This window comes from Halichoerus grypus, chromosome 2, assembly GCF_964656455.1.
Source record: "Halichoerus grypus chromosome 2, mHalGry1.hap1.1, whole genome shotgun sequence".
Taxonomy (NCBI): Eukaryota; Metazoa; Chordata; class Mammalia; order Carnivora; family Phocidae; genus Halichoerus; species Halichoerus grypus.
The window spans coordinates 120153372-120180723 of record NC_135713.1 but is presented as its reverse complement, the minus strand read 5'-3'; the positions used below and the strand labels follow the sequence as shown (position 1 = coordinate 120180723).

Genomic DNA, 27352 nt, shown 5'->3' with positions numbered 1-27352 from the left:
TCCCCTTCGTAAGACAGAAAAGGCAGACTACTTGCAGAAAGTCAAGTAGCTAGACATGGATCAGTTCACTGACTGCTGTGATACTCCTCTGCCTGGAATGATAAGTGGTAATTAAAAAGCACAACACCACCCTCAGTCAAGACACAGCCAGCAAGCAGACCTCAGAAACATACCCCTTCCCATTTCTCTGTGGCTAGGACACGTGACATGGGCTAACCATCAGACACTACCCAACTTCCAGGAACACCTGAGCCAACACAGCAGGCTCAGCTGTGAAAAAGTAAGGCCAAGGAGGCATCAGAGAAACAGATGGTAAATGGAACACTTCAGAAGTCCAAGATTTGGGGAGCACCTGGGTGGCTCAGTCAGTTAAGTGTCCAACTCTTGATTTCGGCTAGGGTCATGATCTCAGGGTCATGAGACTGAGCCTGGAGTTGGGCTCTGCAATGGGCATAACGCCTGCTTTAAGATTCCCTGTCTCCCTCTGCTCCTACCCTCCTCCTCTCTCCCTCTCTCTCTTAAAAAAAAAAAAAAAAGTTTTTAAAAAGTCCAAGATTTAGAAGAAAATAAAAATAGTAAAGACTTGGGGGCGTCTGGGTGGCTCAATCGTTAAGCATCTGCCTTTGGCTCAGGTCATGGTCCCAGAGCCCTGGGATCCAGCCCCACATCAGGATCCCTGCTTGGCAGGAAGCCTGCTTCTCCCTCTCCCACTCCCCCTGCTTGTGTTCCCTCTCTCGCTGTGCCTCTGTCAAATAAATAAAATCTTAAAAAAAAAAAAAATAGTAAAGATTAAACTCAATTCTAGCCCCTTTGAGGCAGACAATATGAAGTAACATCAGAAAAGGACAAAACAAGTTCTGCTCTGAATTAGGAATATCATTAAGAAGGGGCGCCTGGGTGGCTCAGTCGGTTAAGCAGCTGCCTTCAGCTCAGGTCATGATCCCGGGGTCCTGGGATCGAGCCCCGTATCGGGCTCCCTGCTCAGTGGAGAGCCTGCTTCTTCTCCCTCTGCCTGCAGCTCTGCCTACTTGTGCTCTATCTCTCTGTCAAATAAATAAATAAAATCTTTAAAAAAAAAAAAAAAGGAATATCATTAAGTAAAGCAGAAATGGCATTCTTACTAATCCCCATGCTTATAAACATGTAATGGCCAAGGAGTTTCCTGGGCCTGCAACACACTTTAGGCAACAGGCTCAGCGATTAGAAACAGCTCAGCTGGTTGGCAAATGGAACCAGGAGGGACATATTCACAGCTTTGATCCTTATAAAGGCCAAAGATTTTACCTCAAATCTTTCCATGACAGCCCTTAGCTACTGCCAGCCATCTCAGGAGAAGTCAAACAGGATGGGTAACAAGGGAACTAGACCTAAGGCACCACACCTTGGGAAAACTTAGTGAGCTCTTCAAGAGCAGGAATTCTTTCTCACTTTAGTGTCCTCAGTATCTTCCACTGGACCCGGCACCTAGGAGGGCCTTAAGAAAATAAGGTGAATAGTCAAATATCGTGCTGATGAGAGCAGGCTCATGTTGAGAGGAGGAGGGTAGCATAGTGCAAAAGAAATCACTGTGGCGTCAGAACTGGGTTGAAAGCCTGGCTACAACAAACTTTTTGACCTTGGCCAAGTCACTTAACTTCACTGAGCCTATTTTTTCTTCTGTAAAATGGGGTAATACCAATTATTTTACAAGGTTGATTGGAAGACTGGATGAGATAATGTTCTCCCACTTTTACTAGTCTGGTGTTGGGGTGGTAACAGCTGGATCTTTTGGATATAAAACATGCCTTGATGGCTGTATTAGAGAGAGAATATAGGTAAGACCATGCATTCTCAATAAGGGCAGTATCGCCCCCAAGCGGGGCAGGGAATGATTCTTCGGGAAGAAAAATCTTAGATATTGTAAGTTTATGGCCTTCCAAAGGGCCACAGTATAAGTAGATACATGGTATATCTGTGGTATTAAAATTCCATGGGGAGGGGACAATTAGGGGAAAAAGTCTCAAAAGGTGATAGTGAACAAAAGGTTGAGAATCACTTGATTAGATGTCTAAAGAGCTGACCCACTACCTTTAAGAACCTGACCACACTGGCACCCTGATCTCACACTTCCAATCTCTAGAACGGGGAGAAATGTATGTTTGCTATTTAAGCCATCCAGTCTATCGTATTCTATAGCGGCCCATAACTGACTAAGACACATCTCAAAGCCTAAAACACCAAACCCAAGGGCACTGTTAGGAGGATGAGAGCAGACATGGCCAGCCAACACAACCACACCCTTACCCACGCGCCACCGGGTGGAACCTGAAGGAACTACAAGTGTGTGCTGAACATGATTCTGTTGCTCCTCGATTCTGTCTCCAAGGTGGAAAATAGCACAAGGAAGGATGCCAAGTGTAAACCCTTCCTAAGTCAGTAAAATTCTGGGAGAATCTTCACGTGTCCTGAGCAGCTTTTATCTTTTACAAGGTTCTTATTCCAAAGGCAAACTCAATTACTGTTGATGCTAGGGATCAGGGGTTACCCAAAGCCCCACCTGAATGGCAAGGGGCTATTCTCCTCCTCCCCTACTCAGTAGGGAAGCCCTTGGTGAAAGAACATGAAGAAAAGGGCAGGATACTGCTCCTTTAGACCACATATAATTAAAATAAGAAGCTCTGTGCTGTGAAAAACTAAGGCCTGCAGCTTAAGACTGACTCAGAGAAGGATAAAGTAGTCACCCTTGTTCAGAAAGAGAAAAGATTAGCCTCACAAGGACAGGTCTCCAAATTGACACCAAATCCAGGAGTTAGAGATGCCTGTGCTACAGAGCGTGAGCTAAGCACCAGCTGTGGCCCCAAAGAAAAATCCCCAGGAATACATGACCAAGGGGCTAGCATTGTAAGAATGTTCCGATCAGCTCTCCTGAAAAGAGGCTTACTCCAAGAGACTGGCAGACAGCCTCTGCAACACAGCTTCACTGAGGAAAGGATAGAAAATGAGTGGGGGGAAAAAAGGCAAGAAGTAGGATGAGGTCAGAGCATGAATCAACAAAGATAATAAACTGTTCTCATTAATAGCAAATCTTCATTCTTTGAGGGTAGAAACGGTTACTGCATTCCTATGTCATTAATGTGTTCCTCCTCAACCATTCTTCTAAGTAAGCATTCCCATTTTTTTTAAAGAATTTTAAAGTAATCTCTATACCCAACATAGGGCTCGAACTTACAACCCCAAGATCAAGAGTCCCATGCTCCACTGACTGAGCCAGGCAGGTGCTCCAGTATTCCCATTTTTATGCAGTGGAAAACTGAGCCTAAGAAGTGACTTGTGCAAGGTCATATGGCTAATAAGTGACAGATTCAAAACATGTTCACCACACACCAAAAATCTATTATGTCCACTTCAGAAGAACTTTTTACTCATCTGAAGACAAGTCGGGTGACAAGGTTGCTTTAACCAAGCCACTTGGGGGTAAAAAAAAAAAAAAAAACCAACAGTATGGTATTAGGTATTAATGAAACTGATCACTAACATGGCTCAAAAATGTCTCTGAAGACAATCTCAGAGATAGATTTTCAAAACTGCTTTGGACAATGACATATCACTTAAATAAGGCCACACTCCCACCACTCACACCTACACATACCACTCTAAAGGAGAACAGCACTCAATGAAAAAGTTCTAGCATGTTTATTTTAAAACCCATGTTGTTAACTTTTCAGTTTCGCTTAATTAGCCTTTTATTGGGTCAATGAAACACACCAACGCTCAAAGTTGGCCTCTGCAGAGAATAACTGGTCTCCAAAGACATCAGAAAAAGTCAAGAAAGCAGGAACCCAAGAACAAGGCAACTTTTCATTCCTGGGTCACCACAGCTGTACTAATATATTCCCCATTCCCACCCTCTGTAAAATGGGGGCAATAAGTCTTTTCCGTAGCCAATTTCATCATAACACCACATAATTAGCAGATTAAATTCATTAAACAACCAAAAGAAAAACATAAATCTGGTGTGGCAACACCTTCTTAAAAACCTAAGAGCCATATTCTCAACTGAAACCACACACCAACTTACAATCCATATTATACATCAATCCTAACATCCTCAGACCCTGGCTCCCATCAAAATCCTGTCCAAACCCCAAATCTGGCTATATTTTTATCAGACAACAAAAAAAAAAGCTTGGGTGGAGTGAGAGCTAAAAAGACACACAGATATAAAACAAAACATCTTTTACACTGTCAAAACAAACATTATTACTGTTTATAAACCCATCAGTTTCTTTTCTTCGCAAACATGTAAGATTCATTCTCCTACTGCCTACCTACTCTGGGTTAATCTAACCCCTTCAATCCCCCCAAAGCAGTTTGTGGTTTTGTTTTGTTTTAGTGAGGTCAGAAAGCCACACAAGCTTGAATCAATGCCAGATATTTTAAATTTTTTAGTAGAAAACTGACATTACATATGGGGGGCAATATTTTTTTTAAAGACAACAAACATCCCTCTAGCTTTTGGAGTGCAAAGAAACCCCCACTGGCCTCCCAGGTGTTAGGTGTTCTTTCCCAACGGATTCCCTCCGGTCTTCTACAGGAGAGACTCTCAAAGCAAGAATTTCAGGACCATCAGAAAGAGAATCACCTGGGGAGCACTGCAGGTGCCCATATTCCACTTTAAATGAAATCACTGAGTAGAGGCCAGGGATGTACACAACCTCCTAGGTGATTTGAAAAACACCAAAGTCTGAAATCCGTACTTCAAAGACAAGTCTTCCATCTACCGGGAAACAGGAAAACACAAGTCAGGCGTGGAAATACGACGCGGGTAGAGGACAATTCCATATGGTGAAGAGACATAGAGGCCTCGGCCAAGAACCAGAATGTCAACAAAGAAGCGGTTAAATGCAGAAACTGAGGGTGGGAGAAGGAAACAGGGAAGGAAGATGAAACAGAGAATCAAAAGCTAGTCTCGGAATCCCCACCGCCTCATCTCCTGGCACTTAAGAAAAGTTACTGGAGACGACCTGAACAGAAAAGGTAGGTAAGGCGACTCCTGGGCTGTGGCCAGGGTTCACTTGGTCGTCCCGCTTTGGAGGAACGAGATGTATTTGGGGGGGGGGGTTCTGTGTGGGGACCCTAGTACAGTGCTGGGAACGCGCCGGGGCCGCCGGTGGGAGGAGGCTCGGACAGCGCCCGGAGCCCCCCGCCCACCTCCATGACCGGGCGGCCCTCACCGCCCCTACCTTCGGCTTCCCTCCCGGCAGCCGAGGGGCAGACACAACCCCCACAATTCCAGGCGGCTGCAGCGGCAACCAGCTCCCCATGCGCAGACGCGGCGGCGACCCTCTGAAGCTGTGAGCGCGCAGTTATTACGTCACTCGCCGTCTCGCCCAATTGCCGCCTTCCAGAAAGATGTGCGGCCGCCTGCCTCCCTTTCCTGCTGGCAAAGCTAAGCCCCGCCTCTCTCCCCGCTTCTGCTAAGTCCCGCCTTCTAGCGCCACCTCTGATGCAGTGATTTTCCCCTGTATCCCTCCGCCAGAGTGAGAGTCGTCTGAAGGAGATCCCCACGGACCTGATTTTGCTTCCAAGCCAGATCAAAATGGGACTTCGAAGTTTCATCTCTGATTTCCCAACAGTCTAATTTCTTTCTCGCGGAAGGAACAACAGAAGGAAACCAGAGAACGTGAGAAGTAAAGATAAATCAAGCTGTTGCCACTGAAAATGGGATACATCCGAGTCTCGAGCAGTAAAAATAGTCCTTTGAAAATTCGTGCGGATAGGTCACCAGCAAGTCATTTATTTTTTATATTTATATACTGTGTGAATTGACAACGACCAATCATTTTCAAAGTTATAGTCCTCCACAGCTCAAATTCTGCTCTACCCCCTGAATATCTCTTATGTGCCAGGTGCTGCGTATATGTTTACTTCTAATAACTTCCAAAGATCAGAACTGTCATCCCCTTTTTATCGATGGGGAAGCTAAGGCTCAAAGAAGTTGAAGAACTTGTACAAGGTCATACAGTCATAAAACTGAGAATATAAGGCAGATTTGGGTGCCTCCCAAAGTCCCCTTCTCTTTCCATGATAAGACCTACCCCTTGACCAGAGTAGTTTAATCTGACTAGTAAAATGGACTGCTCCCTCAGGCCCTGAGAGTCCAGACACAATGATTCCCAGACATTCAGGAGTGGAGAAAACCACAATCCAAACAAGCAGTAACTTCCGCCAAAGAGCAGGTATTCAATCAACCGGCCTCGAGTTCTTTTCCATTTCCAGTGTATTATGTGGGCTTCTAGCAGTTGATCTACTTTCTTGATTATGTTTACTTCAAACAGATGGGAAATTGACTTTGCAGCTGTGAGCAAACTTTGGTTAGTAGCCTAGGGAAGGAGAACAAGCCTTTGGGCAATAGTTGAGTGGGAAGTGCCAGGTTTTTTTCAGAAAGGTCTACATAGGTCACTTTCCTGGGACTGGGTGGGAAAGGACAGGTATCAGCTCACTTTTTCCATGGAACACCCAGGAGGCTAGCAAGAGTAGCCCAGGAATAATTCTAGCTTGTGTCACTGCCTAGTACCATGAGGATAAATAATAAATGTTCAAAAAATATCTAGTGCATCAATGGTAATTCACAGAATGAATATATAAATTACAATCGAGCCTGATGCAAGTTATAAAAAGACATTAACAAAGTGCTACAAGAGTAATATGCCTATAAATATAATAAGCTCAAATGTTAGAATGAATAAGTAAATGCATGGGCCAAGAGAAGAGTCCAGCTGGACACAGGAGCCTGGCTTCGTTCTTGGGACAGATCTAACGAGGTAAAGTGTGTGGGGAAGGGAAATTCTGAGTCCCGCTAGTCCCCCAAAGTTTGAAAAGACCTGAGAACCACCTTCCCAGGAGACCTACCTCTGAGCTCAAGCCTCCTCAGCTGCTAAAACCAGTGTGCAAGGCTAGGCCTAGGCAGACAGCCCCTACTTTCACAGCTTGCAAACAAGGAGGACCACTGTAAAAGTGGGAAGTTTGAAGTCCAGGGAACAGAGTGGGTGGTGGGATCACAGAAGTCTTTTCTCTGTTTCCTATTACTCTTGGAATTGGGCAGAAATAAGTTTTAAATTTCCTTTTAAATAAGTAAACAACAAACAAAAACCCACCTCTTCTTGCAGCTTTATAGGAGAGCTTTGAAGATCCCTCTTCCACTCCTCAGAGGAGCAGAACCTTGGAAGGGTAGAAAGCCTGAGAAATAAACTTCAACCTGACCACCATCAATCAAAGGGAACTACAGCATCCATCCCCAGAGCCCTGCTAGGCAGAGATTTAAATGATCAATCTAGCCTCCCTCAACAAGCAAAATGTGTTGAGTAGATCATTTCTCCTCTGATCAGCCATTCTCAAGTAAGCTCCCATAAGCCTGATACTCAGTTGTGTGAAAGCATTCCTGGTATCAGGAATCGGCTCCCTGCTCTCTCTGGATGGGCCTAGAATGTTGAGCATGGGGGGCAAGAGCCCCAGCTCTGTCTCACCACCATATTGTCCTGTCCTGCTTCCTCCTCTCTGTACCCCTCCCCCCCTCAGCTTTTTAAAAAGATTTTATTTATTTATTTGACTGAGAGATAGAGAGCACAAGTAGGCAGAGCTGCAGGCGAGGGAGAGGGAGAAGCAGGCTCTCCGCTGAGCAGGGAGGCCGATGCGGGGCTCGATCCTAGGACCCTGGGATCATGACCTGATCCAAAGGCAGACACTTAATCAACTGAGCCACCCAGGTGCCCCTTACCATACACTTTAAATCCTGCTGCCAGAAATCCCTTCTGGACTCCAGACATTTTATTCACTTGAATATGAATACCAAGCTACATACCATCCATTGGCTATGGGGATACAGCTGGGAAATAGTCCCACTGGGTTCTTACCCTCAAAGAGCTCATGGTCAGATAAGAGACACAGAAATGTAAACAGATCAGATCAACACAGTCCAACAAGGACTATAAAACAGAAGTATTAACAGAGCTATAAGAAGCCCACTCAGTTCACATTGCTGTCTTTCTTTCCAAATCCCTTATGTGAGTACATCTTTTCCCCATTCATCATGTTTGCTCCAGACAGCCCTTTGAGGCAGAGGGGGCAGATTTTATTCCCATTTTACAGATTAAAAAAAACTCCTTGAACTCTTCAGATCTATGTTGTCCAATATGTTAGCCAATAGCCACATGTAGTATTTAGATTTAAATTAATTAAAATGAAATAAAATTTAAAACTCAGTTCCTTAGTCACAGTAGCCTCATTTCAAGTGCTCAAGAGCCACATGTGGCTAATGTCTACCATATCAGACAGCACGGATTATAGAACAGTTCTGTCATCACGGAAAGCTCTATTGGACAATAGCACTTTAGAGGTCCCGAGAGGCAGTGAGAGGACAGGAATGTGAAGTCAGAGCTCTCAGTGTTGCCAGAAAAGCTGAGTAGGGCCGCCAACATAGAAGAAGCAAGAAGCTGAAGGGCACTGCCAAGGAGACCAAGAGGAACTGCCCTTCTAAACCGGGGTCCTCTCCTTCCTGGGCTGCACTCAGATGGTGTGGGTTGCAGCAGCCACGGCAGGGCAGAAACCAGATGATTTCTACACTAAAATCTGGGCACATCTGAGCCCACATAAGCAGCTTCCTTGGGGGAACTCAGGAATTCTAGGTATCTCGACTCCGGGAAACATCAAGGACCCCAGTGACTGTATTTTCCTCTGTTTCTGGTTCATCTCTGAAGGCCTCATTAGCAGAAAAGAAAAAATAACAAAACAGTCCCTGTGAAAGGGATGTGAGGCTCTGTATGGCAGCCTCTAACCTGCTAGAAGGCCTTGGCAGCTCCAGGGGGCTTCGGCCAGAAAAGTCAGTAAATTTAAGATGCATTTGCTCTCAGCTAAACAGGTTTCTCTAGTTCAAAAGAAAAGCACTCAAAAGAAGAGACCTATAAGACAGACAAGATTTCAAAGGGTTCTCACCAAACAGCTCCCACTGAGGCCAGGGCAAAACCCCAAGAACCATGATTCTGTCTCCAGAAACACCTTCAACCACACCCCTACTCAGGGACACACACATCTGACACAAATGCAGGCACCCACAAAGACAGCGAACCACAGGAACACACACACAGGGCGAACACGGCTAAACCCTGTTCCTGTTATCCACTGCTGCATGACCAAGCATCCCAAAACAATCATTTATTTAGCAGTTTGGGTAGGGCTTGGCAGGGAAGAATCAGCTCTGCTCTGTGCACTGTCAGCTGGCATGGTTCATTGAAGGCAAGATGCTCACTCACATGGCTGCAGTTGATGCTGGCTGTCGGTTGGGACCTCAACTGGTACCGTCAGCCAGGACACTGGCAAGTGGCCTCTCCCAACAGCTGCTTGGCCTCCTCACAGTTTGGTAGCTGGTTTCTAACAATGAGCAGCCCAAGAGAACAAAACATAAAAGTGCATGATATTTATATGATCTAGCTTCAGAAGTCACATAGCATCTTTTCTGCCATGTTCTATTGGTTGAAAGAGTCACAGAGGTCTGTCCACATTGAAGGAGAAGGAAAGGGAGATTATCTCTCTATGGAAGAAGTTGACATCATATTGTAAGGAGAACATGAGGGATGGGATATATCATGGCAGCCATCTCTGGAAACTAGCCACAAGCCCCACACCCTGGCACAAACACCCACAGTTGTGCATACAGCTTACACATCCAGAGTCAAACACAGTGCACAGATGTGTTTATACATGTACATAAATGAAAACATCCTGCGTTCACATATATGAACATGTCACTTAATGCTATGTCCTTTGCCACGTATATATTTCTTACATAATTACACAATTAGATGTGTCTAGGGAAACATGAAAACATACACATGGAGGGTAGCCTTGGACATCAATCAGAGACCCTAAGGAAACCAGATTGGGAGCAGATGGAGTATAACCTAGATGTGAGCTGTCCCCTCACCCTGCTCCATTTCCCCACCAAGAACCCATGGCTGCACAACCATCAGTGTGAAATGCAGAATTTACTGCAGGTATCATAGGGGTGATGGAGGAGAATGTTAATCTCACACACCCCACAGCAGACAACCTGGAAGCCTACTTGAGCAGTTCTTTCCTCCCAAGTCCCTGTCTCACTTCTATCACTCTGTGAATCATTTTTTATCTTTTCTTTCCCTTGCATGGTATCCAGTCAGCCAGTTCACATCTCCGTCTCCTGGATTTTCCCTCAAGCCTCCAAACTCTTCACCCCTTTATCATACAGGGCTGTTCACATTTGCCCAGATCCATTAGAAATGGTTGATGTAAAGACAGGCAGAGATTGGAGCTGGAACCAAGGTGGTCTGAAGGCAGGTTACTCTCTCATCTCTCCTTCTCACGGACCGCCTGTCCTCTTGCTCTTGTCGTCTGCATCACACCAAGATGTGTGACTGGCCAAGATGGTTTAACTCTACATTCCAAATTTGGGCTGAGTCAAGTTGACTGGAATAGTTCATTGCAGTCTCGACCCCCATACACACACACCTGGAAGATCCCAAAGAACAAGGCCACTGCTGGGCTGTTGTAGGGCAGCCTATGTGGGCCCTCTCCTAGTCGAATCTGTGCCTACCCCTACACAAGGGCCAGGGCTGCTTCTCCAAGCAGAGAGCTGCAGAAAGGATGTTGTCTGCTATAGGGGAATCCTGGGTATGATAGGCACAGTGACTGACTGTGCCTGCACCTGCTAGCACAGTCCTGGGTCAGGAAGCCAATAACGGGGGAAGCCTTCCCTCCTCTGACACTGTTCCTAATAAAGGTTCCCAAGCACCAAAGCTTTGGGAGATCACATTTGGAGAATAAGGCTGGCTCTGTGACATGTCTCAGAATATTAGATCATCAAATCCAGCATCATTGTCAGAAGGGGAGCCTGGATTTGGGACTGTGGAGCAGTTTAAGAACAGGCTTCGGAATCGGAAAGATGGCTCAAATCCCGACTGCCCCTCACTAGCTAAGCAAGTTGCTCTAACCATAACCTACCTTATGGGGGTGTTTCCCTAGCTGTAACATGGAGATAATCCTAGTATTCCCTTCAACAACTGTTATGGTGATTAAATGAGATAATATATGTAAAGCATTCAGCCCAGTGCCTGGCACAGTAAGTGCTGAATTGATCTTAGTTACTAGTACTATTCTTTTCCAGGCCTGTTGGTTACACGGACATGATGCTAGAAGGTGGGTAAAGTTAATTCACACATAAATACACGTACGGATACTTAACTCACACAGGAGATCCTGCTTTATATTCCCACTTAACATTCTAATTATTCCACTGGCAGACCTACACATACCACACACACATTATATATCATGCCCAGGCTATGTATGGGCTTTTGTGGAAAGGTTGGAAGAAGAGGTATTACTCAAGCAGACAAACCCTTCCTCTGGTCAAAAACGAGGCACACATGAAATGAAAGGCATGGGAGTGTCCCTGGAACAGAGGGTCTTGGGAGCTCTTCTGGAGAAGGCATACTACATTTTCTGGGCTGGGTGAGGATGACAAGTTGAATGTGGTTTTTCTCAGCAGCGTCTTTATTACTGCATATGTTGGAGCGCACAATAGGCCAGCTCAGGCGGCAAGGGGCTGGCCACAAGCAACTCATCATTCTTATTTGTTTAGCTAGTGTGGCTTCCCATTTCCCCATGGCCTCTGCAGAGACACCCAGAGTGGGAGGCATTGGCACCGAGATCATTATGGAATTATGAGTCTGATCGAACCATCACTAGAGCCACTGTGGGGAAATAAATCTTCCCTGGCTAGAACTGGATTGCATAGCCACAGGAACCCTACTTCATTCTCCTAATGCCTGCTTCTCAGTGACTGGCAGGGGTAAGAGATGGAGAGCTGGGTAAGGTTGAGGGGTCCTTCTCCAGGGCAGGGGATCTAGGGGCTCTAGCCTTGTCAATTGCCCACCCTGGACAACAATGAGAATAATAACAACATTAAACAGAATTTCGCAGTTTAGAAAGCTTTCTCAGGTACGCCTTTTTTTTTTTTTTTTTAAGATTTTATTTATTCGACAGAGAGATAGAGAGAGAGCACAAGCAGGCAGAGAGGCAGGCAGAGAGAGAGGGAGAAGCAGGCTCTCCACTGAGCAGGGAGCCTGATGCGGGACTCGATCCCAGGACCCTGGGATCATGACCTGAGCCGAAGGCAGCCACTTAACTGACTGAGCCACCCAGGTATGCCATTTAATTCTCATGGAAAGCCCATGAAATGCAGGTGTTACTGTTCCTCATTAACCAAAAAGGAAACTGAAGTTCAAATACTCTGAGAGAGATGTAGCATAGTGCCGGGACCATGGTAGCCCCCAAATGGAACACGTGGAATGGAATGCTCCTAAGGGTCCAAGGAGACCCTTTGTTCTAGTTCCAAATCTAATACTTTCATATTATAAATAGGTCAGATTCCACCTACTACAGTGTGTCCATTAGTTAACAAATTTATTGAGTTCATGTGCCAGGTCCTGTGCTAAGAGCTGGGTATTTAATGGTGAGTGAGCAGGCTTAGTCTTGAAGCAGATTAAAGGTAGTCTCAAACTCTTTGCACTCCCATGATCGAGAGGTGGGATATATATCCCATACCTGTGACTCTAGATTGCTTTGACCAATAGAGTACAGAAGAAGTGACGCTATACAGTTTTAAGCCCATTCTTTGAAAGCTTCCACATTGGTCTCTTAGAGCCCTGAGCCATTCTGCAGTAAGGCCATCCACTCTGATAGTGAGACAGCATGCAGAGAGAGGGGCCCCACTGAGCCCAGCCTTCCAGCCACCCCATCAAGGTACCAGACTTGAGTGCCGCCTTCAGACCAAGGTACCAGACTTTGAGTGACACACTTTCAGACCAGACCAGCCTCCAGCTGAGTGCCACTGAGAGGCCCCAGTCAACATCACATAGAGCAGAAGAATCATCCAACCAAACCCTTCCTGGATTACTGGCATACAAAATCATGAGCTGTAACAAACTGGCTGTTGTTATAATCCATAATAGGCAAAGTTTCCCTATGAAGGGCCAGATAGTAAATATTTTAGGCCTTGCAGACCATGTACTGTCTCTGTCACATAGTGTTCTTGTTCTGGGTTTTAAAAATAACCCCTTAAAGATATAAACACACACACACACACACACTCCCTCTCTCTCTCTCTCTCTCTCTCTCTCTCTCTCTCTCCCTCTCTCTCTCTCTCCTAGTTTTCTAGTTATACAAAAACAGGCCGTGAGCTAGATCTGGCCCATGGTCCCACTTTGCCAAACTCTGTTTTAAGCACTAAGATTTGAGGTAGTTAGTTACCTAGAAACAGCTAACCAGAAGAGTCCTTTCCTGCATGAGGCTAAACAACTGCAAATAAGACAGACATAAAACAAAAGAATAATAATTAATCAAATAACCGCATAAAGGAGATGGGCCAGGCTCAATGGGATTTAATGTCACTGAGGGTTTTAGGAAAGGCCTCCCCCAAAAGGCAACATTTAGGCTGAGACTTAAAGAGAAACCCCATACCCATTAGCAGTCACTCCCCATTCCCTTCCTTCTAGTCCCTGACAACCACTAAGCTTCTTTCTCTGTCTCCATAGATTTGCCTATTCTGGATATTTCATATAAATGAAATCATACATACGTCTTTTTGTGAATTTTTTTTTCACTTAGCATATGTTTTCAAGGTTCATCCATGCGGTAGCATGCATCAGTACTTCTTTCCTTTTTATGACTGAATATCATTCCTATTGTATGGACACAACATTTTATCTGTTCATCAGACAATGGACATTTAGATTGTTTCCATTTTTTGGCTGTTATAAATAACACTGCTATGAACATTCACATGAAAGTTGTTGTTTGCACACCTGTTTTCAATTGCCTTGGGTATATATTGAGGAGTGGAGTTTTGAGAGCATGTGGTAACTCTATGTATGCCTCCATTTTTTTTTTTAATTTTATTTTATTATGTTATGTTAATCACCATACATTACATCATTAGTTTTGATGTAGTGTTCCACGATTCATTGTTTGTGTATAACACCCAGTGCTCCACTCAATATGTGCCCTCTTTAATACCCATAACCAGGCCACCCCCTCCCCCCAGCCCCCTCCCCTCTAGAACCCTCAGTTTGTTCTCAGAATCCATAGTCTCTCATGATTCGTCTCCCCCTCTGATTTCCCCCCTTCATTTTTCCCTTCCTACTATCTTCTCTTTTTTTTTTTTAACATATAATATATTATTTGTTTCAGAGGTACAGGTCTGTGATTCAACAGTCTTACACAATTCACAGCGCTCACCATAGCACATACCCTCCCCAATGTCCATTACCCAGCCACCCCATCCCTCCCACCCCCCTATATGCCTCCATTTTTTAATCAATAACTATGGGTTAGAGGATAGACTGGTCTAATTGGTTTAAACCTAAGTCACATGCTCTATTCCTGGTGCTCAGGGTGGAGTCAGTTTCACTAGAACTACATGGACTGAGGAGAGAATGATGGTTCATCAGAAGGAAATGAGGTACAGTTACCAGATGGAAAGTGAATAGACTCTAAGCAGCAAATCCACAGATGACCACTGCAAATAGCTACATTTATTGAATGCTTACTGTAAGCCAGACACTGGGCTAAGTGATGTGGGAAACAAAGGCAAAAAAAAAAAAAAATTAAATTTCCTTGGTACTTACAACCCATTGACAAGTCCTTGAAATGGGCAGAGCAATCTTCCTCTAGGAACTCAGCTGCCTCAATGTTGACACTTTACTAAGAGCAAAGGCAATCTTAGCTTAATATTATCCTGACCCCCCCCCCCCCAGGATCCTCTAAGTCTACTTTAACCTATAAAAATTCCTTTGGAAACTTCCTTTATCTCTACCCCCCAAGATATATGTTAGCAATCATCCTCCAAGCATATGGACCACTGATACACATCTGAAGGGTCTCATGACTAAGGTTTTACTGAACAGTAAATGACCTTTTCCTAACAGTAGCTAGCCCCTTCAAGGTCCTGGAAACCTTGCTTCCAAATTTCCTTAGAGACTTACGCTATCCCTAACCCCCTCCTAACTTGAAAGTATATAATCAGCCAATCCTCACAATCCCAGTGCAGCTCTTTTTGCCCATGGATCTTGTCCCCGTGCTTTAATAAAACAACCTTTTTTGCACCAAAGAAGTCTCAGGAATTCTTTCTTGACCGTTTGCTCCAAACCTCAACATTTCCACATCACTAAATATATGCATCATCTCATTTAATCTTCATAGCAATCTCCCAAGGATTCTGTTACTAAGTTTCAGAAAAATTGAGTAAGTTGCCTGAGTCTGTATAGCTGGGAGGTGGGAATTGGAACCAAAGTCTGGTTGCAAAGCAAAGTGTCAAAGAAAAAAACCGATTCTGAGCCATGTTGACTAATTTTTTTTGAGTAGGCTCCATGCCCAGCATGGGGCTTGAATTCATGACCCTGAGATCAAGACCTGAGCCAAGACCAAGAGTCAGATGCTTAACTAACTGAGCCACCCAGGTGCCCCACCGATTCTGAGCTATGTTAAAATATCTCTGCTAGAGGCTCTTTTATTTTATTTTCCCAATACTTTTTTTTAAGATTTTATTTATTTATTTGAGAAAGAGTGAGCGAGAGAGAGAGCACAAGCTGGAGGGGAGAGGCAAAGGGAGAAGCAGACTCCCTGCTGACCAGGAGCCTCACATTGGGTTCAATGCCAGGACCCTGGGATCATGACATGAGCTGAAGACAGACACTTAACTGACCAAGCCACCCAGGTGCCCCTTCCCAATACCTTTTTTTTTTCTTTTAAGATTTATCTATTTATTTGAGAGAGAGAGAGAGAGAGCGTGCATGCATGAGCGGGGCTGGGGGGGGGCGGGCAGAGGGAGACGGAGAGAAATCCTCAAGCAGAATTAAGCTCCTGCTGAGTGGGGCTTAATCCCAGGACGCTGAGATCACAACCTAAGCTGAAATCAAGAGTCCGAAGCTCAACCGACTGAGTCACCCAGGCGCCCCTTCCCAATACTTTTATAATCAAAGGAGAAGTGTCTGTGTAACCAAAAATTTCCTTTCATATCATGGACAGGGAAGGACAGGTTTTTATAATGAAAAAGTCACAGCTGACTTTCTTCCTTTAGATTTCCAAGAAAGCTTCCAATTTTGTCAGACCACATCACTGGCATTGAGATTAAGCAGATATATTTCTCAGAAAGCCCCCCATGCTTCTTGTAACCACCCATCTTTTTCTAAGATGTCGAGTAAAAATTCAGCTAAGTTCTTCCTTTCATGAGATTAGGAAATGCAGAACTCCACATCAGGCTCTTAACCTCCTTCAGATATGATTTACAAGAGCCCTTATCTCAGGCTCATCTGTAGTCCTCATGGTGAGGACCTAAGGTGAGGGATCTCTGACTCCCCACTCTCTGCTCTGGTAGTCTACAGCCTGAATGATGTGAGATGGGTGGGACAGAAAATGGGAGGTTGCCAGAGTTGAAGGGGTATAAGGAGTTGCATTTTGTTGCCCCATACTTTCTCCAATTCCAAAAGGTCAGCCTTTCGAATATCGTGGCAGAATAATTTTGAGTTAAGCTGCATATTGTACCAAGCTTCATACTAAGAAGCAGGCTCATAGCATCACACTGACTCTTCCTTGAGAGACCCCTTTCCACCACCTCCTCCTCCCAATACACACACATTCCCATCAAGGAAACTTGCATCCTAAGCCCTTGAAAGATTTACTGCCAGTACCACAGACAAATTAGTGAATACTCCGGCAGTTGATTCCAAAGACAGGATGCTCATTTGCATGAGAAGTTGCATGTCATTTGCATTATATTTGCAAGTCATTTGCATATCACGTCTTCCCTGTCAAAATGTACATAAATCCTTTCTACTTTCATTTTTTTTTTTTTATTTTCTAAAAAGGACTACGCCTCCACATCCTGCCCAGACTGTCTGGTAAAATTACTAGTTGAGTATTCCTAGCTTGATTGCGAAGAGCCTCACATGCCATGCCGAGGAGATCTCAAACTATAGAGAATCCCCAAGAATATCAGAACTTGGTTTGAGATATTTCGTTCATTCGTTCACTTATTCAACAAATCTTTATTGAGCACCTATGATGTGCCAGGCGCTGTTCTAGGTGTTGAGGATATATCTGTCAACAATGAGATTAAATATAATTACAACATTAGGGGGTGCCTGGGTGGCTCAGTCGTTAGGTGTCTGCCTTCGGCTCGGGTCATTATCCCGGGGTCCTGGGATTGAGCCCCGCATCCGGCTCCCTGCTCAGCGGGAAGCCTGCTTCTCCCTCTCTCACTCCCCCTGCTTGTGTTCCCTCTCTCGCTGTGTCTCTCTCTGTCAAATAAATAAATAAAAAATCTTAAAAAAAAAAATAATTACAACATTAAAAGTTAAATGCCGTCATTTCAGAAGATTACTTGGCACCGATCTGATCAATAAATACGAGTGGAAACTAATACTAAAATCTCCTCAAAGTACTTGGTTATAAGGTCGTCATCTGGGTATAGACTATGCTTACATTTTTAAAAAAAGTTAATCCTGAAATTAAATAACAAATGTTCTAATGGGTACTGAAGACCCCGACAATGATGAGCCATGAAAAACGCCACGTTTGAGAAGAACCAACTGAGGAGCCAGTAAAAGATTTAGGCAGGGAAAGGACCTGGGTTTGTGTCTTAATAAAGGGGCAGCTATGTGGAGGGTGGGCTGGAAGCTGCTCGAGGCCAGAGATCAAAGAGAGGTTTTGATAGTCTGGGTGTGCCTCAGATGTGGGGATGTCCACACTGCCAGCTTCCTAAATCTACGGCCCCCTCTCTGCTGTCTGTCTGAAATCGAGTCATATTACATATATGGTAGCTTCGGAAGTATTCAATAAAAATTTGTACAGTCACAGAGAGGGGTCATAACACACATTGTTTCACTTAAAAACTCAGCTCTAGATATGTCTATTCAAATTCTCTCATGTAGCCATAAGTGTTAGGTGCTTCTCAACTCTATCACCCGGTTCTCAACTGACTCTAGTCTCTCTCTTCTTGATCTTTTAATCTCTGGAACTCCAAACTCATCACCTCTTCATTTTGTGGAGCAATGCAGCTTCTATTCTGAAATCCCAGGGAGTGTGGAAAAACAAAGTGTCCTTCAGTTCCAGCATCTATCCCTATGAGAGGTTACAAGTAACATTTTTTTAAGTCTGTCCTTGAGAGAGCTGATAAGGATCTTATCAAGAGCAATACCTCTGTAATGCAGAGAAGAGAAAGAGTCATGGCAGAGAGAGTATCAGGACTGTAGTGGGGAGAGGAAGCCCATGGCCAAAAACAAAGTCTCAAGGGGTAGACCACAAACAGCTCTCATTAGGTCTTGGTCACATTTTAGGATGCATTGCTTGGTTCTGATGCTCAAAGGTGCTAAGACAGGGTCTGGTTAAAAACCCGTGGTAACACTAACCTATAAAGAAGAGAAGGGTAGTGGAGGGAAGCCCAAGCAGAAGTGATCAGAGAGGTAGAAAGAATGTATAGCAACAAACAAGAAAAGAGTTTCAAGAAAAAGAGAGCCGGCAACATAAAACATCACAGAGAGGTCAAGTGCAAGGACAGCTGGAGAGAAGTCATTGGATCTAGCAATTAAGGTGAACCTCTTTTTTTTTTTTTTCAAAGGATTGAAATCTGGACTGTTTATGCTTTTTTTTTTTTTTTAAGATTTTATTTATTTATTTGACAGAGAGATACAGCGAGAGAGGGAACACGATCGGCGGGAGTGGGAGAGGGAGAAGCAGGCTTCCCGCCAAGCAGGGAGCCCTATGTGGAGCTCGACCCCAGGACCCCGGGATCATGACCTGAGCCAAAGGCAGACGCTTAACGACTGAGCCACCCAGGCGCCCTGAAGGTGACCTTCTAAGAGTAGTTTTAGAGAAAGTTTAGTTTTAGAGAAAGAGTAGTTTTAGAGAAAGTTTAAAAGAGAGTTTTAGGGCGCCTGGGTGGCTCAGTTGGTTAGGCGACTGCCTTCGGCTCAGGTCGTGATCCTGGAGTCCCAGGATCGAGTCCCGCATCGGCTCCCTGCTCAGCGGGGAGTCTGCTTCTCCCTCTGACCCTCCCCCCTCTCATGTGCTCTCTCTCTCTCATTCTCTCTCTCAAATAAATAAATAAAATCTTTAAAAATAAAATAAAATAAAATAAAAGAGAGTTTTACCCAAAAGCCATTTTCCCACCCTTTTTCCTTACCTCCCACTACAGGTGCTCAAAAATGCCAGATATTTTCTCAATACCCCTTCCCCCACCCTTTAAACCTAAAGATAGACAAGTGACCTGGTTCTGGACAATGAAACCTGGAAGTCTGGAAGCTTCTGGAAAAGATTTTCCTACTCAATTCAATAGATATCTTCTTCAACCCCTTTTTTTCCCTCCTTGGAAGTCACCATGTGAGCTCATGCTTTTCAGAGCTGCAGCAGCCATTTTAGGACCATAAGGGGACAAGCCCTAGAATGGAACAAATACCCTGAGGATGGCAAATGAGAAAACCTGGATCCTTGATGACATTGTTGAGTGGCTAAATTAACCAAACATGAAGCTACTAACCTCTGTTTCTTGTTATGTGAGATAAACAACTGTCCTTACTCCTTACATCACTGTTAGTCAACTATTTCATTATTGGCAATCATGATACATGGTGGACAGGGAAGCCAAAATTGCATCTATTCAGGAGGGAATGTAAAACCTGAAAGCAAAGATTTTTTGTGTTCTCCAGTGGTTTCCACATGTCAATTAATGAAATAGCTGCATTAAAATTACATGGGGAGGGGCGCCTGGGTGGCTCAGTCGTTAAGCGTCTACCTTCGGCTCAGGTCATAATCCCAGGGTCCTGGGATTGAGCCCTGCATCGGGCTCCCTCCTCCGCAGGAAGACTGCTTCTCCCTCTCCCACTTGCCCTGCCTGTGTTCTCTCTCTTGCTGTGTCTCTCTCTGTCAAATAAATAAATAAAATCTTTAAAAATAAATAAATAAAATAAAATTACATGGGGAGATTTCTTTAAAAACACATTTTCCTAGGGGGTGGATGTGACTCTTGATCTCGGGGTCATAAGTTCAAGCCCCACGTCGAGTGTACAGCTCACTTTATTAATTAATTAATTAATTAAAAATACAGCTTTATGGCCTTTATTCCTGGAATATTCTGATTTAGTAAGTCCAGCATGGAGCCCAGAGATCTCTCTTTGTAATAAGGGCACCAACTGGTACACTGTTTTAGAAAATTGTTGGTACTTTCTTATAAATAATCTACAATTCCACTCTTTTTTGTATTTATTTTTTTAAGATTTTACTTATTTATTTTAGAAAGAGAGTGAGTGCAAGCAGGGGGAGGGGCAGAAAAGGGAGAGAGAGAGAGAGAATCTGAAGCAGACTCCACAATGCGCACAGAACCTGATGCGGGGCTTGATCCCACAACAGTGAGTTCATGACCTGAGCCGAAACCAAGAGTCAGACACTTAACCGACTGAGCCACCCAGGTGCCCCTATAATTCCACTCTTTGATATTTACCCAAGAAAAAGAAAAACATATGTTCACATAAAGATGTGTATAAGAATATCCTTAGCAACTTTATTCATGATAGCTGAAACTGGAAACAAGCCCAAACGCCCATAACAGGAGAATGAAAAAAAATCATGGACTGGGGATAATTAAAAAGATTATCAAGGGGCATTGAAGGCCTCACCACACCTGGAAATTGGACACTGGAGCCAGTGAGCATGGTTCTGTGGTTTTCTCTAGTAGCCTGGAGGCAGAAGCAGAGAAAATGAAACTTGTCTGATCTGTGTGGGAATTATAGTGGGAGGGACAAAATGACAGGAGGCAAAGGAACTAGAAGGAACAGTAAGAAGTATATCTTTGTCTGAAAGTGCATTGAAACACCCCTGTCCAGAGCTTCCCTAACTCTGTTCCCTTTAGCTCTGCCCTCTCTGTGTTTCATACCTCCTATTCATTTTTTTTTTAAGATTTTATTTACTTATTTGACAGAGAGAGACACAGCGAGAGAGGGAACACAAGCAGGGGGAGTGGGAGAGGGAGAAGCAGGCTTCCTGCAGAGCAGGAAGTCCGATGCGGGGCTCGATCCCAGGACCCTGGAATCATGACCTGAGCCGAAGGCAGACGTTTAACAACTGAGCCACCCAGGCGCCCCTCATACCTCCTATTCAAAGGTAGGAAAATCAACCAACCCATTTTGCACACTGGGACTGAGACTTAAAGGAGAGAAAGTAGGAGAGGTTGAAGTCAGTGTTGAGGGAAGCTCAGCATCAGCCCCAGGACAAGGCAGAGGTGCCCAAGACGTGCAGTCCACCTAGAGACCCCAGAATGAGCAGAGACAAATCCCAACTTTGAGTGGCCTCCAAGGAGGATGACGCTGCTCTCACTGAAGGTCTGAGGAGCTGCTATCTATTGGATATGGTGACTGGTGGCCTGAAAAATTAACTGGGCTGTTTGACATAAGAGATAAAAAAGAAATTCTGTCCAAGCAGGCGTCACACTAATTTGGCAAGAGGCTGGGTAATGATTTGCATATGTCAACATCCCCTTTCTCCCCCCTCCCCTCCCTCAGTCATGGCTAGTTTCAAGCTGCTCCATGATGAGGAAGATCAAAGAAATGCAGCCTTGCAGGGATGATAAGGAGGCTTTCTAGGAGAGAAGTCCAGCAGAGGAGAGGAGAAATGGCTACAATATTACAGCTCTAACCTCCTTCCTCTCTGTTCCTGCAGGCTCAGTGGAAGGAAAGGAAAACAAAGCAATACTATCAGAGGTCTACTTTGTATCCAGTCCTGTGTTGAAGGCTTTCACTTTAATCTTCTCAACAACCCTGCATGTCCAAGATCAAACCCCAGTAAGAAAAGTAGAATTTGGGGGAAGGGAAGTGTCACACGACTAGTGAGGGGCCATGCCAGGGCCCCAGCACTGGTCAGACTGATTCAAACTCTGGGCTCTTTTTCCCATAATGAGCTGAGTGGTACTTTCTGTGAGTGTCAAAGAGTAATTGACCTTGCAGCCAGTATAGATGTTAAACTGTAGAGCGCTGACTTGCAGGAAAGGGCTCAATTTCCCTAATTCCCAGAGCTCCTAGTGACACACAGAGGAACAACTAAGATCGTCATCCACCAACAATAACAAACCAACAATGAGAGCCACTGCTTCTTGAGATGTTACTAAGTGCTAAGCGCTGTTTTAAGAGCTGTATAGGTGTTATCTAATATTTATCTTCACAGTAATCCCATGAGGCACCCAACGATTATCCTTTCAAGCACCCATGTGACATCTAAAGCACTGATCACATACTAGTCCTGAGAGCTCATCTCATCAGATTAAAAAAAAAAAAAATCAATAGACTACTTTCTCTAATCAAAATAGAACTTAACAACAGAAAGATAACAAGGCCCCCATGCATTTGGAAACACTTCTAAACTCATGGGACAAAAAGATAAATCAAAATGGAGCTATTTAGAAATGAAAGGTAGCTGTGGAAGGCAGATACAGTGGTACTTAAAGGGAAATGTATGGATTTAAATGTTTATATAAGAAAATCAAAAGCTGAAACACAGCATCCAACTCAAGAAGTTAGAAAAGAACAGCTTAATCCAAAAGAGAGTAGGAGGAAGAAATCATAAGACAAAAACAAAAATTAATGAATTAGAAAACAGAGATACTATAGAGGATCTAGAAAACATTTTGATAAGCTCAATCCAGAAAAAGAGAAGGCCTAATAAACAATATCAACAAATGTTTAAAGGATACATACCTGAAGATATGGCAGAAAATTTAGTCATGAGGGAATACTGTAAAAAACTTTATTTTAGGTCAATAAATCTTAAAATTTTGGAGAAATGGATAATCTCCCTTAAAATGGAAAGATAATCCTCTAATAGAGATATTCATTATTATTATTACTTCTCCACAGATGAAGAAACTGAGGAACAGAGAGAAACTTGTTCAGATTCCCATAGCTAGTAAGATGTAGAGTCTGGACTCAAGGCCTAGGCCGTAGACCTCCAATTCATCCTTCCTCCCTCCCTCCCACATATACTGAGCACCTGCCTGGCACCAGTCCTTGAACTAGGGATTATAGGAATAAGAGACAAAGTTCTTGCCCTCAGGAGGCTCCCAGTCTAGAAAAGACTAGGACCAGGACTAGGGTGAGTCAAGTGAGATAGCAAGGGCACAAAAGTGGAGGGTGTGTTCACTGTCACCTGTACAACTCTCCTTAAACTTGGCACCCTAGTCCTGGCCCTGTTAAGAAGCATAATCACAACTGCAAAGTTACATGCTTTGTAACTGTTTCTCAACTTGAAACACGTAAGAATTCTAAACCATGGATGTGAGGAAAGGGCATTCCAGGCAGGGGGATGACTATCAGCAAAGGACAGAGCAGGGAGACAGCATGCTCCCTGGTGGGAACTACAAGCAATTTGGTATTTTTGAGGCATACAAATCAGTGCAAGGTAGAGAATGGCAGAAGAGAGGCTAGAGAGATGGCCAAGATCCAGGTCATCCAAGGTGCTTTATATCACGCTAAAGGAGTTTCGACTTTACCCTAAGGGTTTAAGCAGCGGAGTAACACAGGCATAGCTGTATTTTAGAATGATCCCTCTGGCAGGAATGCGGATGCTTGTGGGGGTGGGAACAAGGCTGAAGGCAGAGAGATGAGGTAGGAGGCTATAACAACATCCAGGCAAGAGATGAAGAGAGTGTGCACTAGGGCAATGAGCAGTTGAAATGAAAAACAGGAAATAGATTTAAGAAGTATTTGAGATGTAAAATTGGCAGGACTTAGCACTTGATTGAACGTGGAAGAAGAAAGTGTGGAAGGAATCAAGAACGAGGCCCCTCACCACTCACTTTCTATCATGAATAACTGGAGTGCAAAGTGGTAACACCATTTTCCAGCCATTTCTCAATTCATTCATACATCTAATAATCTATCCATCTGTTCAGTCATTCATTCATCCATTTTTTGATTCATATATCCATATGTCCATCCATCTCTACATCTATCCTTTGATCGATCAAATTCTTAGAAGTGTCAAAGCATCTTGAAGAATGCATGTATACATATGATCCAGTAATTCCACTACCGGAGATTTACCCAAAGAAAAGGAAGATACTAATTTGAAAAGATATATGCACCCCTCTGTTTACTGTAGCATTATTTACAATACCCAACATATGGAAGCAACCCAAGTGTTCATCTATAGATGAATGGATAAAGATGTGAGATAGATAGATAGATAGATAGATAGATACACACAATAGAATATTACTCAACCATTAAAAAAAGAATGAGATCGGGGCGCCTGGGTGGCTCAGTTGGTTAAGCAACTGCCTTCGGCTCAGGTCATGATCCTGGAGTCCCGGGATCGAGTCCCGCATCGGGCTCCCTGCTCGGCAGGGAGTCTGCTTCTCCCTCTGACCCTCCTCCCTCTCATGCTCTCTGTCTCTCATTCTCTCTCTCTCAAATAAATAAATAAAATCTTTAAAAAAAAAAAAAAAAAAAAAAGAATGAGATCTTGCCATTTGCAACAACATGGATGGATTTAGAGGGTATAATGCTAAGTGAAATAAGTCAGTCAGAGACAGACAAATACCATATGATTTTACTCATATGTGGAATTTAAGAAACAAAACACATGAACAAAGAAAAAAAGAGACAAACAAACAAAAAAACAGACTCTTAAACACAAAGAACAAACTGAAAGATTGTCAGAGGGGAGGTGGGTGGGGGGATGGGTGAAATAGGTGAATGGGATTAAGAGTACACTTGTCATGATGAACACGGAGCAGTGTATAGAATTACTGAATCATTACATTGCACACCTGAAACTAATATAACACTGTATGTTAATTATACTTGAATTTTAAAAAAAGAATACATGTATATAAAAGGCATAATACTTGGTCTTATTCATTCATTCACTACACTTTTTTTTTTTTTTTTTTTTTTTTTTAAAGATTTTATTTATTTGACAGGCACAGCGAGAGAGAGGGAACACAAGCAGGGGGAGTGGGAGAGGGAGAAGCAGGCTTCCCGCGGAGCAGGGAGCCCGACGCGGGGCTCGATCCCAGGACCCTGGGATCATGACCTGAGCCGAAGGCAGACGCTTAACGACTGAGCCACCCAGGCGCCCCGCATTCACTACACTTTTATTGATATCCTCTTGTGTGCCAGACACTATTCTAGGTAATCAGGATTCAGCAGTGAATAAGCAGAAAAGGTCCTGTTTAAGGACCTAATGTTCTAGTGGGAGATTCAGATAGAATGCAAGGAAATAATATAATTTCAGGGAATGAAACTCTTTTGTTATGGAAAAAAAACAACAACAACAGAGCTCCTTGGAGAAATGGCTGATTCTAGAGTGGGGGCAGGAAATACATAATATAAGCCTGGAGCATCTTGCAGTGTCAGAAAGAAAGTAAGGGCTCAAACAAAAACCCAGTGATGGAAGTATATCAAAGGGACATAGCTAAGTGAAAGAGCTCCCAATAACCAAAAGTGGAAAGATTTGAGCAAAAAAATAAAGTTTAACCATGAGAGACGATGGACTCTGAAAAACAAACTGAGGGTTCTAGAGGGGAGGGGGGTGGGAGGATGGGTTAGCCTGGTGATGGGTATTAAAGAGGGCACGGTCTGCATGGAGCACTGGGTGTTATACACAAACAATGAATCATGGAACACTACATCAAAAACTAATGATGTAATGTATGGTGATTAACATAACAATAAAAATTTAAAAAAAAAATAAAGTTTACTGGATTGTAACCTGACTGTAAAATAAGTAATTATGAGCTCATACTGATATAAATTAATTGACTAAATAAACAAATAAATGGAGAAGAGACAAATCCCCTTTATAGGATTCCAAATAATGTATGGAGATACTCTGCCTTCAAGGATTCCTTAAATGTGGACTGTATATAGTGACTTCATTCCAAAGAGTATAGTAAGGAAGGAGGGCAGGGATGGTGGAAGAGTAACTTTATAGCAGAGAAACCTGGCAAACTTAAACTCAACCAGGGTTAACATCAATAGAAATAAATCATGTCAATTGATAGGATATAGTGAAAATGGCACTTCTATAGTCTTCCTCCCGAAAACATGTAACCCTAATCTAATCATAGGAAAAACCCAGACAAATCCCAATTCAGGGACATTCTACAAAATACCTGGCCAGTAATCTTCAAAAACAAGGAAAGTCTGGGGGCACCTGGGTGGCTCAGTCGTTAAGCATCTGCCTTCCGCTCAGGTCATGATCCCAGGGTCCTGGGATCGAGCCCGGCATCGGGCTCCCTGCTCAGCGGGAAGCCTGCTTCTCCCTCTCCCACTCCCCCTGCTTGTGTTCCCTCTTTTGATATCTCTCTCTCTCTCTCTCTCTCTGTTAAATAAATAAATAAAATCATAAAAAAAAACAAGGAAAGTCTGAGAAACTGTCATAGTCAAGAGGAGCCTAAGGAGATATGACAACTAAATGAAATGTGGCATCCTGAACAAAAAAAAGGGCATTAGGTAAAAATCTGAATCAAGGGCGCCTGGGTGGCTCAGCTGGTTAAGCCACTGCCTTCAGCTCAGGTCATGATCCTGGAGTCCCGGGATCGAGTTCCGCATCGGGCTCCCTGCTCAGCGGGGAGCCTGCTTCACCCTCTGACCCTCCCCCCTCTCATGCTCTCTCTCTCTATCTCATTCTCTCTCTCAAATAAATAAATAAAATCTTTAAAAAAAAAATCTGAATCAAATATGGATTTTTGTTAATAATAATATATTAGAGGGGCACCTGGGCGGCTCAGTCATTAAGCGTCTGCCTTTGGCTCAGGTCATGGTCCTAGGGTCCTGGGATCGAGCCCCGTATCTGGCTCCCTGCTCCGTGGGAAGTCTGCTTCTCCCTCTCCCACTCCCCCTGCTTGTGTTCCTGCTCTTGCTGTCTCTCTCTCTGTCAAATAAATAAATAAAATCTTTAAAAAAATAATAATAATATATTAGAATTTGGCTCAACAGGTGTGACAAATGTACCATACTAAAGGAAGATGCTGATAACGGCAGGGCGGGAGGGGGACTGAGTATGTGGTATAGGACAATTCTGTAGTGGCTTTGCAACTTTTCTATAAATTTAAAAGTATCCTAAAATAAAAGCTGACACTTGAAAGTGTTAGTGCCAAGGAAACCAAGTGGAGAAAGTGTTTCAAAAGGAAGGGTGGGACCAAGTAGGTCAAATGCTGCTGAGACACAGAATAAATGACTACTGAAAACTGACAAATGGATTTGGCAAATGGCTTCAAGTTGCTTCTTATCCAAGG

General features: G+C 43.7%; 1 protein-coding gene across 3 annotated transcripts in view; it reads right to left on the bottom strand.

The window, feature by feature from the left end:
• Nucleotides 1–27352, bottom strand: part of SIL1 (SIL1 nucleotide exchange factor) — a 249978-nt gene that overhangs the window by 198626 nt on the left and 24000 nt on the right. The window contains exons 1-2 of one of the 3 annotated variants that reach the window (XM_036088847.2): nt 5223–5346; nt 4622–4756 (exon numbers count right to left, since the gene is read on the bottom strand). The exons of 1 other annotated variant lie outside the window; for it this stretch is intronic. The gene's annotated coding sequence lies outside the window, so the exon portion shown is untranslated. Of the gene's footprint in view, nt 1–4621; nt 4757–5222; nt 5368–27352 lie in introns of those variants that run through there. One more of the 3 variants, XM_036088846.2, reaches the window with a different exon arrangement.